The sequence below is a fragment of the Scyliorhinus torazame genome, chromosome 11, assembly GCF_047496885.1.
Source record: "Scyliorhinus torazame isolate Kashiwa2021f chromosome 11, sScyTor2.1, whole genome shotgun sequence".
In the NCBI taxonomy this organism is placed as follows: Eukaryota; Metazoa; Chordata; class Chondrichthyes; order Carcharhiniformes; family Scyliorhinidae; genus Scyliorhinus; species Scyliorhinus torazame.
Genome location: NC_092717.1, coordinates 103,870,200 through 103,886,534, shown reverse-complemented (window position 1 = coordinate 103,886,534; position 16,335 = coordinate 103,870,200).

Genomic DNA, 16,335 nt, shown 5'->3' with positions numbered 1-16,335 from the left:
ATTTGTCGCCCACCTACTAGGCTGGACTTATGAGCCTGTTTGAACATTGGATTCACTAAAAGTTTTATGCCACTATGTTAATAAGTTTCTCTTTTGTCGTTACAGGAGTTCGTTTTGATGCTTGATGTTTACACTTGTTTTGTTGATGGTACAACCTTGTTGCTATGTTGCACCTGACACCTTCCTATGTATATAGTTTAGCCTCATGTACATGTTGTAGATATTGCACACACACATTCAGCTGCACTCAGTACACATCTATATTTATTACCACATGGGCACATATTCTTGTAAAAAAAAGGGGGATGTCATGATATTCAGATAAATATCATGGTGCAAACACACATACACACTGATGGACAGATCAATGGACTAATCAATACACACGCAACATCACAGCCAATCACAAGCAAGAGCAGACACACGATAAAACGGGGAACACGACACTTCCGATTCATTCCAGCAGGAGACAGCACAGAGCTCACAGCAAGCCACTCAGACATTCACCATGTGCTGAGTGCCTCTCCAAGATAGTGTTAGGGCTGGGTCCACAGGTTAGAGGGTAATGAACGGACCACAGCAACCAGTTTACAAACGTTAATAATTGTTAGTAATAAAACTGAGTTGGGCCTTCCGCAACCGTGTTGGTTCGTCTGTGTAGCAGAGCACCCAACACAACACATCCCATGTCCCATCTACCCCCTTTTTTCCCCCAATTTTACTCTCCTTAAATATCCCATCAGACACACACCTCTGACATGTGAGACAACAGACAGCCTGTTCCCAAGTCTTAAATACAAACAATTCTAGTGCATTACAGATGCAACATATTTACAAACTGATTTCTAAGAAATCAAATATCTCTCCCGAAGTCGGCTCCAACAAGCAGACAAAGTTTCCAATTTTGTTGCAGGCAAAGCGTTTATTTGTGAACTGTTGGGAGTGGTGGCCAATTTGTGATCGTGGTGATAGGAATGGAGGCGGGTCATCAGGGAAGCAGGCAACATTCTGACCTGACTCGGCAGCCATTGTTTTAAAAAATGAAAGCAAGAGCAGCACGGTGGCGCAGTGGTCAGCGTGGGGGGGGGGGGGGATTCTGGCCCTGGAGTGGGACTTCAACCCAGACCTTGTGATTCAGAGGTGGTTATAGAAATGTTTAAGCGTGACAGCAAAACATTATAAACGGAAGTTGCAGCAATAACATTAGACAAAACTGTCTTGTAACTGATACTGAATGAGAATAAATGCTAAATGGATGCTATATATAAGCCTTTTGTGCTACTATTCACTGTGAGTTAGAGATTTCATTCAACATGGGTGTTATGCCAAGCAGTATTATCAGTGATATAAATTTATTACACTTGCTGATAGAATCCAGGGTTGATGTTTCAACATATAACAAACAGCCTCTAGTTGAGACTGTGACTCATAAAGAAATTAGTGGCCAGAGGCCTAGGCTTTTAAGAAGCTTCTATAAATGTAACAAATCTACATTTAGGATGTACTGTGTAAGAATTATTTGTTTCAGATTGGCTTGCTTAAATGAATACAGAGTAAGGCTTATTGGATCAGGCACAGGGATCAATAAGATTAAATAAGTTGGCTCAAAGGTTGGTGTGGGAGAAATGGGTACAAATTTACAGGACATTGGCATCAGTACTGGGGAAGGAGGGAGCTGTTCCGATGGGGCGATCTTCATCTGAATCATGATAGGACCAGTGTCCTGGCGAATCGCACAACTAGGGCTATAGATAGGGCTTTACACTAAATAGTGGGGGGATAGTTCAGTTGTATGGAAAATAAGAAAATCAAAGTTAAAGGAGAAAGTAGGAGTCCGTTTAATGATGAGGACTTTAAAGGAGGGAAGGACTCAGGGGCTTAGGAGAGGTTAGTAAAGTTTCCATAACAAGTAATAGAACAGAGAGTATGGAAAGCCGCAGGAATCTAACTTTGGCACAGCAGATAAGGGGACAACTATCAGAAAGGGGAGGGGGGCTGGTCAATGCAAGACTGAGGGTGTTATACCTAAATGCGCACAGTATACAAAACAAGGCAAATGAGCTTTAAGCGCCATTGAAATTGGTGGGTACGATGTGATACACCATCAATAACACACGATGAGTGATGAACGTAACTGAGGCTCTAATACACTAAACAGCAAGCCTCCTGACTCTGGACCCAAACTGGGTCAGAGGCGAAGAGTTGCCACCTTTATACATAAGCCCGAGGGGAGGAGCCACAGGCGGAACCAGCCTGGACAAGCCCAGGCATGCACAATACAATGCAATACTGTGGTTTACCACATTCACCCCCTGTTTAAAAAAAAGTCCGGTGGGGTGAAGTGGTCTTAAAGGTCAAGTCTGCTGGGGGCTTGACCTTCCGCTATGATCGCCTCAGTCCTGGCTGTGGTGTGGGCACCGGTGTCGAGACCTGCGCGTCTGGGAGCGTGTTGTCGTCTTCTTCTTCACCCAGATGTTGAGTCAGCGAAGGGGGGGACGGTGTATGGGCGGAGATGGTGGTGCTTGTCGCCAGTGGGCTGCGGGTGTTAGTTCGTGAGGGAGGTAGGCAGAGATGGGGATAGATGGTGTAGGGTCGGGGGTGGTGGTGATGGTCGCTGGGGAACCTGCAGGTGCCAAATCCCAAAGGGAGACCGTGTCCTGCCGCCCTTCCTGGTGTGCCACGTAGGCGTATTGTGGGTTTGCATGGAGGAGCAGGACCTTCTCGATGAGGGGGTCGGTTTTATGGCTCCTCGCATGCTTCCGGAGGAGGACGGGCCCTGGGACTGTCAGCCAGGACGGAAGCGAGACCCCGGAGGTGGATTTCCTGGGGAAGGCAAACATATGCTCATGAGGAGTCTCGTTGGTGGCTGTACACAGGAGCGACCGGATGGAGTGGAGCGCCTCGGAGAGGACCTCCTGCCAGAGGGAAACTGGGAGACTTCTTGACCGTAGGGCCCAAGGACGGCCTTCCAGACCGTCGCGTTCTCCCTCTCCACCTGTCCGTTTCCCCGGCGGTTAGAGCTGGTCGTCCTGCTGGAGGCGATGCCTTTGCTGAGCAGGAACTGACGCAACTCGTCGCTCATAAAGGAGGAGCCCAGATCACTGTGGATGGAGGCGGGAAACCCGAACAGGGTGAAAAGACTGTGCAGGGCCTTGATGATGGAGGCAGAGGTCATGTCAGAGCAGGGGATGGCGAAGGGGAATCTTGAGTACTCGTCAACGATGTTGAGGAAGTACACGTTATCGTCAATGGAGGGGAGGGACCCTTTGAAGTCGATGCTGAGGCGCTCAAAGGTGCGGGAGGCCTTTACCAGGTGTGCTCTGTCTGGGCGATAGAAGTGCAGTTTGCACTCCATGCTGCAGCCATTTCGCCAGCTGCTGTGGGAGGCCACACATCTTAGAGCAATGAAGCCTCAGTTGTATTCAGCTCTCTTTGTCCAATTGATCGTGCATCACCCTGGTCACGGACCTGACCTCCTCGATGGAGTAAGGCAGGTTGCGGGCCTTGATGAAATGAAAAAAACGGGTGACCCCCGGGTGACAGAGGTCGTTGTGGAGGGTCCGAAGTCGGTCTACCTGTGCGCTTGCACATGTACCGTGGGAGAGGGCATCTGGGGCCTCATTGAGCTTCCCGGGTTGATACAAGATATCATAGCTGTAGGTGGAGAGCTCGATCCTCCACCTCAGAATCTTGTCATTCTTAATCTTGCCCCGCTGTGTGTCATTGAACATGAAGGCAACTGACCGTTGGTCAGTGAGGAGAGTGAATCGACTGCCGGCCAGGTAATGCCTCCATTGTCTCACGGCTTCTACGATGGCTTGGGCTTCCTTTTCGACGGAGGAGTGTCGAATTTCGGAGGCATAGAGGGTACAGGAGAAGAAAGCCATGGGCCTGCCCCCCTGGTTGAGTGTAGCGGCCAGAGCAAAGTCCGACGCATCGCTCTCCGCTTGGAATGGGATGGACCCGTCCACAGCGTGCATCGCGGCTTTGGCAATAGAATTTACAGTGCAGAAGGAGGCCATTCGGCCCATCGAGTCTGCACCGGCTCTTTTGAAAGAGCACCCTACCTGATCTCACACCTCTACCCTATCCCCATAACCCAGTAACCCGACCCAACACTAAGGGCAATTTTGGACACTAAGACACATCGAGTGGCGTGTACCGGTTAATGCTCTGGCTGTAATCGCTGACCATCCAGTGCTTGTCCCCAGTCTTGACAACCACCACTTGGGCTCTCCAGGGGCTGTTACTAGCCTCAATTATCCCCTCTTACAGGAGTCGCTGGACCTCCGACCTGATGAAGGTCCTGTCCTGGGCACTGTAGCGTCTGCTTCTGGTAGCGACGGGCTTACAGTCCGTGGTGAGGTTTGCGAAGAGGGAGGGTGGAGCGACCTTACTGGTCGCGAGGCTACAGACGGTGAGGGGGGGCAGGGGTCCGCTGAACTTTAAGGTAAGGCTCTGGAGATGGCTCTAAGTCGAGCCCCAGTAATAGGACAGCGCAGAGATGGGGGAGGACGTAGAGCTTAAAGTCAGTGTACTCTATGTCTTGTACAGTAAGGGTCGTGACACAGTACCCCCGGATTTCTACTGCGTGGGATCCGGAAGCCAGGGAGATTTTTTGGGTCGCGGGTAGGATTGGGAGGGAGCAGCGTCTTACCGTATCTGGGTGTATGAAGCTGTCTGTGCTCCCGGAGTCGAAAAGGCAGGCCACCTCGTGCCCGTTGATCCGGACAGTCATCGTGGGCTTTGCGAGGTGATGCGGCCGGGACTGGTCGAGCGTGATGGAGGCGAGCTTCGGAAGGCGGCCGGTAGGCCGGTCGGAGGTAGTGGCGGCCAGCGTACGGTCGGGCGAGCTGGGCTCCCGGGAGGCTGCGGAGTGGTCCCAAGATGGCGGCCGCCATGAGTCGCGTGTGGCATTGGCGATGGCGGCCCCCATGGGTCACGCGTGGCGGGTGGCAGTGGCGATGGCGGCTCCCGCGGGTCGCACATGGTAGCCGAAATTGAAGATGGTGGCGAAGATGGCAGCGCCCACTGGTCACACATGGCGGGTGGCGCGGCAGCTGGGGGCGGACCCGACAGGCAGCAGGCAGCACTGTTGGGCCTAAAAGACTTAGGGGAGGATCGGGCCTGGCAGGCTTTTGCAAAGTGGCCCTTCTTCCCACAGCCGTTACAAGTTGCGTTCCTTGCCGGGCAGTGTTGTCTGGGGTGATTACTCTGGACGCAGAAGTAGCACCTCGGGCCTCCGGCGTTGGCGGGCTGCTGCGTGGCGCATGCTTGCGTTGCACCCGGGTCGGTTGATGGCTGCGCCCACAAGGGTGCCGCGCGGTCGGAGGTGTCGGCCCCCATGTTCTGGGAGGCCACCTCCAGCGAGTTGGAGAGTTGTAATGTCTCTGGGAGGCCGAGTGTCCCCCCCTTCTCGTAATCACTGGCGGATATAGTTAGAGTTCATGCCTGCCACTTAAGCGTCCCTGATCAGCAGCTCCGCGTGCTGGGTAGCCGATATCGCCCGGCAGTCTCAGTTTCGGCAGAGTATGCGCAAGGCACTCAGGAATTCTGCGAGTGATTCCCCAGGGCGTTGCCGTCTCGTGGCGAGGAGGTGCCTAGCATTCACCTCTTTAGCGGATTTCATGTATTGTCCTTTTAGCAGCGTTATTGCCTCCGCGTACGAGGGGGCATCCCTGATGAGGAGAAAGAACTCTTGGGCTCACTCGTGCATGGAGTATCTGCTTCTTCTGGAGGTCTGTGAAGTCTTCGGTGAAGGATGTGAAGTACGCTTCGAAGCAGCTTAGCCAGTGTTCAAACGTTTCTGTCGCGTCGGCTGCCTGTGGGTCCAGCTCCAAGCGATCAAGCTTGAGTGATGAGTTAATCTTTAGAAGTTTAGTGTATTAAATTGGTACCCCCTCAATAACACATGATGAGTGATGAACGTAACTGAGGCTCTAATACACTGAACAGCAAGCCTCCTGCCTCTGGACCCGAACTGGGTCGGAGGCAGAGACTTATCACCTTTATACATAAGCCCGAGGGGAGGAGCCACAGGCGGAGCCAGCCTGGACAAGCCCAGGCATGCACAATACAATACAATGCAATACCGTGGTTTACCACATGATGTTGTGGGTATCACAGAGGCGTGGCTGCAAGGGGATCAGGGCAGGTATCTAAATATCCAAGGATATGTGCCCTATCGAAAGGACAGGTTGGAGTTACCTTGTTAGTAAGAAATAAAATTAAATTGATAGCAAGAAGCGATATAGGGTCAGAAGGCATAGAATTTGTGTGCGTAGAGTTGAAGAATCACAAGATTTTTGGTGGTGGCCTTGGAGGGAAGCGGTCGCACAATTAGTGACTTCTGCTTGAGGCGGAATTTTTTGGTCCTTGTTTTTGTTAGTAAATATTTTTATTAAATATTTTAAAATTTATAAACAAATACAAATTTTAGCACAAACAGAGCCCCCCAATTTTCCTACCCCCTCTCCCAAAACAGCTGACAGTGGCCAGCTCTGTAAAATACATGCGGAACGTGGCTACAAGTTTCTGCTCGGCGATTCTGCGTTGTTGTGCGTCCTGAAGGCCGCCTTGGAGAACACTTACCCGAAGATCAAAGGCTGAATGCCCTTGACTGCTGAAGTGTTCCCCGACTGGAAGGGAACATTCCTGCCTGGCAATTGTTGCGCGATGTCTGTTCATCCGTTGTCGCAGCGTCTGCATGGCCTCGCCAATGTACCACGCTGGCTAGCCTGACTTCAATCGTTGGTAAGATTTTGGAGTCCATTATTAAGGATGAGATTGTGGAGTACTTGGAAGTGCTTAATAAAATAGGACAGAGTCAGCACGACTGCATCAAAGGGAGGTCATGTCTGACAAATCTGTTAGAATTCGCTGAGGAGATAACGAGGAAGTTAGACAAAGGAGAGCCAGTGGGCATGTTCTATTTGGATTTCCAGAGTGCCTTTGACAAGGTGACGTACAGGAGGCTGTTAAATAAGAGAAGAGTCTACGGTGTTAGGGGCAAGGTACTGGCATGGATAGAGGATTAGCTGACTGGTAGAAGGCAGAAAGTGGGGCTAAAGGGGTTGTTTTCAGGATGGCAGCCGGTGACTAGTGGTGTTCTGCAGGGGTCAGTGTTGCGACATCTATTCACAATATACATTAACAATCTGGAAGAAGGAACTGGGTGCACTGTTGCTAAGTTTGCAGATGATACAAAGATATGTAGTGGAACAGGAGTGTTGAAGAAGTGAGGATGCTGCAGAAGGACTTGGACAGGCTAGGAAAGTGGGCAAATAAGTGGCAGATGGAATACAATATGGAAAAGTGAGGTTATGCACTTATGTAGGAAGAATAGACGCATGGACTATTTTCTAAATGGGGAAAGGCTTCGGAAATCTTAAGCAGAAAGGGCGTTAAGAGAATCCAAACGATGACTCCTAAGGTTAACATGCAGGTTCAGTTGGAGGTTAGGAAGGCAAATGCATTCATTTTGAGAGGGCTAGAATACAAGAGCAGGAATGGACTGCTGTATAAGGCTCCGTTCAGACCCAATTTGGAATATTATGAGCAGTTCGGGGCCCGATATCTAAGGAAGGATGTGCTGGCCTTGGAGGGGGTCCGAGGAGGTTCACAAGAATGATGCTAGGTGTTATAACCCACATGAGACCTACGGGGAAGGACCAATTAGCTTCCTCATGAGTCTCGTAGAATACAGGTTTCCCCGCTGTGGGTCAGGGGGCCATCAGAGGAGTAATGGACTCTTGTCATAAAAGCTGGCCCAAATGGGACCTGAGAAAGGTAGTCCCGGCTGGGACCTGGAGTGTACTGTGTATATAGTTTGTTTCAATAAAATAAGTGTCTTGATGCCTCTCGTTTTGGACTCCTCTGTGGCCACTAAACTAGGAATGAAGGGCTTGGCATATGAGGAGCGATTGAGGGTTCTGGGTCTGTACTCGATGGAATTTAGAAGGCTGAGCAGGGCTCTCATTGAAACGTACAGAATACTGAGAAGCTTGGATAGAGTGGACATTGGGAAGGTGTTTCCACTAGCAGGAGAGACTGGAACCTGAGGGCACGGCCTCAGACTTAAGACGATCCTTTAAAACTGAGATTGGTGGGGGGTATTTCTTCAGCCAGAGGGTGGTGCATCTGTGGAACTCATTGTTGCAGAAGGCTGTAGAGGCCAAGTCACTGAGTGTGTTTAATACAGAGATAGATAGATTCTTGATTAATATGGGGATTAGGGGTTCCGGGGAAAAGGCAGGAGAATGGGGATGAGAAGCATATCAGCCATGATCGAATGGCAGAGCAAACTTTATGGGCCGAATGGCCTAATTCTGCTCTTATATCTTATGGTCTTGTGATCATGCTGTATTCCTCCACCAGCTTTCTGTGTTGTGCAGTACCATGGAACTTCCCCGAAGTGGATTCAGTTCTATCTAAGGCAGTCAGCACTTCATAGCATCGATCCATCCATGGGCCCCAATTTCCTTCATTTAAATGCTGTACTACAATTATACCATTCATTGGCATGTGTTCAACATCCATATGTAACTTGACGACATTCAATTCTATCTGTCCCCCAGTTCTCTCGACCCCACAGCCACTTCTGTGATGCCAGGTTGACTAAAAATAATCACTTTACAGGCCTTCAGAAGAGAGTCATGGCTTTTACGGACTATTCTCATTTTCAAAGCTAGTATTTTAATATCCTCCAGTTCTATTGCACAAGAAAAGAACAATGGTTTGTTCAGTGGCAGGTCAGTTTCTATTCGGGTTCAACATGGCAGAGAGTAAATAGTAATTTAATCACAGCGCATTTAGTTCTGGGTATTTTAAGCTGTATTAAGTTGTATTTTAAGTTGTATTTAGTTTTTCATACTTGGACATTTTATTATAGACCTTAGAGCGAATAGTCAGCTATGTGATATGGATCTCCAGCAATGCTAATTAGCCACAGAGGTTTACTTGCAGCAAAAGAGAGAACATTGGTGTCAGGTCAGTGGTTAATAGCAGCTGATCCAGACACTTTAAATCAAACTGTAGAGTTGTGGAGAACAAGCTACAGGGAAATGGGTGTAACATGTATGGACTGCACGTCCACTGAGCTAACTCTTTTCAGATATGCCATCCTGTTCTTTCACTTTCGTTTGCTTGTTAACCAACTGAAAGTGGTAAATAGGTAATGATAAGTAAATGCAGAGGCTTCTGTTCACAAAAGAAACTGTAACATCTAACTTCACGAAGATAAATAAATGTCTGACTGACCATAATATTGGATGCTTCCTCAGAAGCACCACAAATACATGTGTTATTCTTTCAGTGACATGTCACAAAACAGACCTGTAAAGATGGTATATGGGAGTTGCACAAGGACCCACCCCTTTCTAAATAACACCTTGGATTTTACAGCAATATTGATGTAGAGCACGATCAGGAGGCCACGACACACCCAGCTCAGGACGCAACGCGGCCGGTAAATCTTGCGTGACACCTCTTGCGAGATTTACCCGGATCATTAGGCCTCGCGAGATCTAACGGGATTTGCATATTCAAGTGAATATGTGAGCCTTACTTGAATATTCATGTGTACGCTGAATTTACTCAGCGACCGGGATCGAATCCCCTCCCCTGAGAGACCTCAAGCTGGTGCCATTCAGCACTGGTCTCCACAAACGTGGACCAGGCGGAACCGTACTTGCGTACTTGGGGGTTGGGGGGTGAATGGAGGCCCCCAGCTGTCATGGAAAGATTTGAAAACAAGGATGAAAATTTTAAAATGAAAGCATTGCTGGATAAAGACACCAGAGAGCACCTTCTTTACTTGACATGAACCCATAATTAAATAGCATTGTGCCACATCTAGTGTGCTCCTTTGCCTATCTTTAACTGATTATGCAAATAAACCAACCATGAAAAATTGGGTAAATGCAGAACTTTACCATTTGAGTCCATTGAAAACATTGGCAATTGTGGGCCTTCCTTCATTAACAGCTATGCACGGTAGCAGGCGGTGTTAAATAAGTAGAAATCTAGTGGATAAGGCTCTGAGCCAACTTCAAACCTCCCTTTGCGCCAAAAGTATACTGAAATTATGTAAAATCTCTGCAACTTGCAAACATATTTTGTGAAGAAATGATTCTTTCTTGTTTAAAGATTGTTTTAATACCTGAGTTCTGATTTTGACTCACTGATAAGTGCAATTTACTTCAGATTCAACTATCCCATCGAACAACAATTATTGATAATTACTGTTACGTAGTATGGTCCCTACAACTGGTGTAGCTGGTTGTGTGTAACCCAACAACTAGCCTGTTTTAGGCAGTTACAAAAATAGCCGAAGGACAATCTGGTAGCTGCCACCTGTTTCCGTGGTTACATCTATCCTTACCAAGCTGATAAATGGCTCTTCATGGGGGAAAAAAAGGAAAGATTTTCTATGAAACTCCATGTGTCTAATTTGCTTCATTTATTAAGGTCTCAAAAATAATTTTACCACATTCCACCATATATGTTATTGAGGCAATTTGACAATAGATTTTGAAAAAAGTATCCAATTTTTTAAAGCAACAAATTAGATATTTTGTGTAATATATAGAAAGGATTGAATTCTCTGCATTATATTAAAAAATAAATGTGTTTAATACCTGTAATGATATGCATAAGCAATTCTGTATGTTCATATGTTAGACCTCCAACCAGCAGGTGGCAGTAGAACTACACCACGTGGCACTGCAACCTCGAGAGTCTTGAGTGAGAAGTCATCGTGGATAGTTGTGTTTAGTGATAGCTCTCGTATTCTTAACAGTTTACAGTTCGTTAGTTATTAGTATTGTTTTCTACTCACATTATTATAATTTAATAAATCATAACTAGTCACGAACTAGATGTTCTTTGGTGCACTGACTCAATCATTGCAACGCACTGGAACGTAACAATACCTATATCTGATTTGAAGATATGTTATCATTTAGTTGTGAGTCACAAGAGTGTAATAACCAGTCTTCAGCCATGGTAATTGTACTAAAGATGCTGCCAACTCTCACTCTGTCTCATCAGTTCCCACACACTGTTGACCTCATCATCCAAAAGCCTTGCTAACAACCTTTTAACAAAAACAAACAGCTGCATACTATTCTTTTTAAGCTCGGGGTTGAGATCAGTTTTATAAGCAGCGTACACTTCATTTGTGTATTTTATTTGGATCCTGATGTATGTTGAAGCCTGTAACATAGTAATCTATTATCCAATCTAAGTATATATGCTGTTGTATAAAAGGCTTAGAAATAGGGGCAGGTGTTTCCCTCCAGCAGAGTGGGTGGCGGGGGGAGCAGATTTTGGGATTGTTTCCAGGTCCACCTGCCCGATTAAGCTCACTGAGCAGGCTTTTGAAGCTGGAGGGTCAATCAGAGGCCTTCCAACTTAATAGGACCAGCAGGCTGCAATAGAGGGTAAATAAGGGAGAGTGTGCTTCAAAATTTCCAATTTTTAAAAATTATAAAATGAATCATGCAGCCAAGCCAGCTTGCCACGAGGCCTCTTCCAGGCAATTAAACTGGTCCCCTTGGAGATGTCTGGAAAATTAATTCCAGTCAGCCTCCTTTTAATTGTGATGTGGAGATGCCGGCGTTGGACTGGGGTGAGCACAGGAAGAAGTTTTACAACACCAGGTTAAAGTCCAACAGGTTTGTTTCGATGTCACTAGCTTTCGGAGGTGAATGAAGAGGTATGTTCCAGAAACATATATATAGACAGATTCAAAGATGCCAGACAATGCTTGGAATGCGAGCATTAGCAGGTGATTAAATTTTTACACATCCAGAGATGGGGTAACCCCAGGTTAAAGAGGTGTGAATTGTGTCAAGCCAGGACAGTTGGTAGGATTTCGCAGGCCAGATGGTGGGGGATGAATGTAATGCGACATGAATCCCAGGTCCCGGTTGAGGCCGTGCTCATGTGTGCGGAACTTGGCTATAAGCTTCTGCTCGGCGATTCTGCGTTGTCGCGCATCCTGAAGGCCGCCTTGGAGAACGCTTACCCGGAGATCAGAGGCTGAATGCCCTTGACTGCTGAAGTGTTCCCCGACTGGAAGGGAACATTCCTGCCTGGTGATTGTCGCGCGATGTCCGTTCATTTGTTGTCACAGCGTCTGCATGGTCTCGCCAATGTACCACGCTTCGGGACATCCTTTCCTGCAGCGTATGAGGTAGACAATGCTGGCCGAGTCGCACGAGTATGTACCGCGTACCTGGTGGGTGGTGGTCTCACGTGTAATGGTTGTATTCATGTCGATGATCTGGCACGTCTTGCAGAGATTGCCATGGCAGGGACGTGTGGTGTCGTGGTCACTGTTCTGAAGGCTGGGTAGTTTGCTGCAAACAATGGTTTGTTTGAGGTTGCGCGGTTGTTTGAAGGCAAGTAGTGGGGGTGTGGGGATGACCTTGGCAAGATGTTCATCTTCATCGATGACGCGTTGAAGGCTGTGAAGAAGATGTTGTAGTTTCTCCGCTCCGGGAAAGTACTGGACGACGAAGGGTATTCTGTCAGCTGTGTCCCATGTTTGTCTTCTGAGGAGGTTGGTGCGTTTTTTTGCTGTGGCGCGTTGGAACTGTCGATCGATGAGTCGAGCGCCATATCCCGTTCGTACGAGGGCATCTTTCAACGTCTGTAGATGTCTGTTACGCTCCTTCTCGTCTGAGCAGATCCTGTGTATACGGAGAGCTTGTCCATAGGGGATGGCTGCGGAACACCGCCAATCAGATGAGACAACAATACTATGCCACCTATATGCATACTAAGAACAGGATGCTTGAGAAACTCGGCATCACCACCAGCAGCAACCAAGCCACCCCCGGTACCACAGTAGAAAACAATACAGGGAAATCTATTGTCAACTTGTCAGACTACACCCTTCAACCAGACAAAATCAAAGTCCTCAGCAGAGGGCTCAATTTCTGCACCTCCACCAAAATGGACCCCATCAGTCTCGCGGCAGACACGGAGGAATTCATCAGGCGAATGAGGCTCTGGTAATTCTTCCACAGACCCCAAGAGGCCAACAGCGAACCCAAGCAGACTATCAATGAACCAGAACAGCAGACCGAGAGATCTGCGGTGCGGCAACCGAAGAGGAAAAAGTCGAATTGGACCCCTCCGGAAGGCCGCTGCCCTAGACTCGACATGTATGCTCAAGCCGTCAGGAGTCGCGTCAATGCCAGATTCATCAGTCGCATTCACAAGACAGCCCCGAACGTCACCCAAGCACAAGGCAATGCCATCCGCGCTCTCACGACCAACCGCAGCATCGTCATCAAAAGAGCAGACAAAGGAGGGGCCACTGTCATACTGAACATAACGGACTACTGCAAAGAAGTATACCGACAACTGAACAACCAAGAACATTACAGACAGTTACCCGCAGATCCGACTAAGGAACACATACGCCAATTTAACAAACTGATCAACACCTTGGATCCAGATCTTCAGAGCACCCTACGTGCTCTCATCCCACGTACTCCCCGCATTGGAGATCTCTATGGCCTACCGAAAATACATAAGGCCAACACACCAGGCCGTCCTATCGTTTCAGGCAATGGGACCCTGTGTGAGAACCTCTCTGGCTACATCGAGGGCATCTTGAAACCCATCGTACAAGGTACGCCCAGCTTCTGTCGCGACACGACGGACTTCCTACAGAAACTCAGCACCATGGACCAGTTGAACTAGGAACATTCCTCGTCACAATGGACGTCTCGGCACTCTATACCAGCATCCCACATGACGACGGCATTGCTGCAACAGCCTCAGTACTCAACACCGACAACTGCCAATCTCCAGACGCAATTCTGCAACTCATCCGCTTCATTCTGGATCACAACGTCTTCACCTTCGACAACAAGTTCTTCATCCAGACACACGCAACAGCCATGGGGACCAAATTCGCACCCCAATACGCCAACATCTTCATGCACAAGTTTGAACAAGACCTACTCACCGCACAGGACCTTCAACCGACGTAATACACCAGATACATCGATGTCATTTTTTTCCTTCGGACCCACGGCGAAGGATCACTGAAACGACTACACGATGACATCAATAAGTTCCATCCAACCATCAGACTCACCATGGACTACTCTCCAAAATCAGTTGCATTCTTGGACACACTCGTCTCCATCAAGGACGGTCACCTCAGCGCTTTGCTTTACCACAAACCCACGGATAACCTCGCGATGCTCCACTTCTCCAGCTTCCACCCTAACCACATTAAAGAAGCCATCAACTATGGACAAGCTCTCCGTATAAACAGGATCTCCTCAGAGGAGGAGGAGCGTAACAGACATCTACAGACGTTGAAAGATGCCCTCGTACGAACGGGATATGGCACTCGACTCATCGATCGACAGTTCCAACGCGCTCAGCAAAAAAACGCACCGACCACCTCAGAAGACAAACATGGGACACAGCCGACAGAATACCCTTCGTCGTCCAGTACTTTCCCGGAGCGGAGAAACTACAACATCTTCTTCACAGCCTTTAACACGTCATCGATGAAGATGAACATCTTGCCAAGGTCATCCCCACACCCCCACTACTTGCCTTCAAACAACCGCGCAACCTCAAACAAACCATTGTTTGCAGCAAACTACCCAGCCTTCAGAACAGTGACCACGACACCACACAACCCTGCCATGGCAATCTCTGCAAGACGTGCCAGATCATCGACATGAATACCACCATTACACGTGAGAGCACCACCCACCAGGTACGCGGTACATACTCGTGCGACTCGGTCAACGTTGTCTACCTCATACGCTGCAGGAAAGGATGTCCCGAAGCGTGGTACATTGGCGAGACCATGCAGACGCTACGACAATGAATGAACAGATATCGCGCGACAATCACCAGACAGGAATGTTCCCTTCCAGTCGGGGAACACTTCAGCAGTCAAGGGCATTCAGCCTCTGATCTCTGGGTAAGCGTTCTCCAAGGCGGCCTTCAGGATGCACGACAACGCAGAATCGCCGAACAGAAGCTTATAGCCAAGTTCCGAACACATGAGCGCGGCCTCAACCGGGACCTGGGATTCATGTCGCATTACATTCAGCCCCCACCATCTGGCCTGCGAAATCCTACCAACTGTCCTGGCTTGATACAATTCACACCTCTTTAACCTGGGGTTACCCCATCTCTGGATCTGTAAAGATTTAATCACCTGCTAATGCTCGCATTCCAAGCATTGTCTGGCATCTTTGAATCTGCCTATATATATGTTTCTGGAACATACCTCTTCATTCACCTGAGGAAGGAGCAGCGCTCCGAAAGCTAGTGACGTCGAAACAAACCTGTTGGACCTTAACCTGGTGTTGTAAAACTTCTTACTGTCCTTTTAATTGGCCTCTGTAGGCTCTCAACAAGCCGTGTAGGTTTCCCACTGCTTGCCAGCACCCCCCACCCTCCCCTCCATTCCACCTCCGCAAATACGGCTTGGGGCTGGGATAGAGTCAGGGAACCCACATACCATTGGACAGGGCTATTTCTAGCACCCACCCACCTCCAATTTTGGCCCCCATAGAGGGTGAAATTCAAACCCAATGTATTCACCTAGGGAGTATCACACCTCTAACATTTTTTTAAAAATAAATTTAGTGTACCCAATTCATTTTTTCCAATTCAGGGGCAATTTAGTGTGTTCAATCCACTTACCTTGCACATCTTTGGGTTGTGGGGGCGCAACCCACGCAAACACGGAGAGAATGTGCAAACTCCACACAGACAGTGACGCAGAGCCGGGATCGAACCTGGGATCTCAGCGCCGTGAGGCAGCAGGTCTAACACACTGCGCCACCGTGCTGACCCCACACCTCTAACATATCTGTGGATACAAATACAACTTTACAAAATATCAATTTAAAAAACGAAAATTTCATGAACGACATTTGTGTAATAGCAATGCTGATTGAGTAAAATTTTGATTTCTGAGAAAACTACAGTAAGAACATACAGTGCAGAAGGAGGCCGTTCGGCCCATCGAGTCTGCACCGACCCATTTAAGCCCTCACTTCCACCCTATCCCTGTAACCCAATCACCCCTCCTAACCTTTTGGTCACTAAGGGCAATTTATCATGACCAATCCACCTGACCTGCACATCTTTGGACTGTGGGAGGAAACCGGAGCACCCGGAGGAAACCCATGCAGACAAGGGGGGGAACGTGCAGACTCGGCACAGACAGTGACCCAGCAGGGAATCGAATCTGGGACCCTGGCGCTGTGAAGCCACAGTGCTATCCACTTGTGCTACCGTGCTGCCCAATAAGGAAACACCCTACAATTTACCAAACAG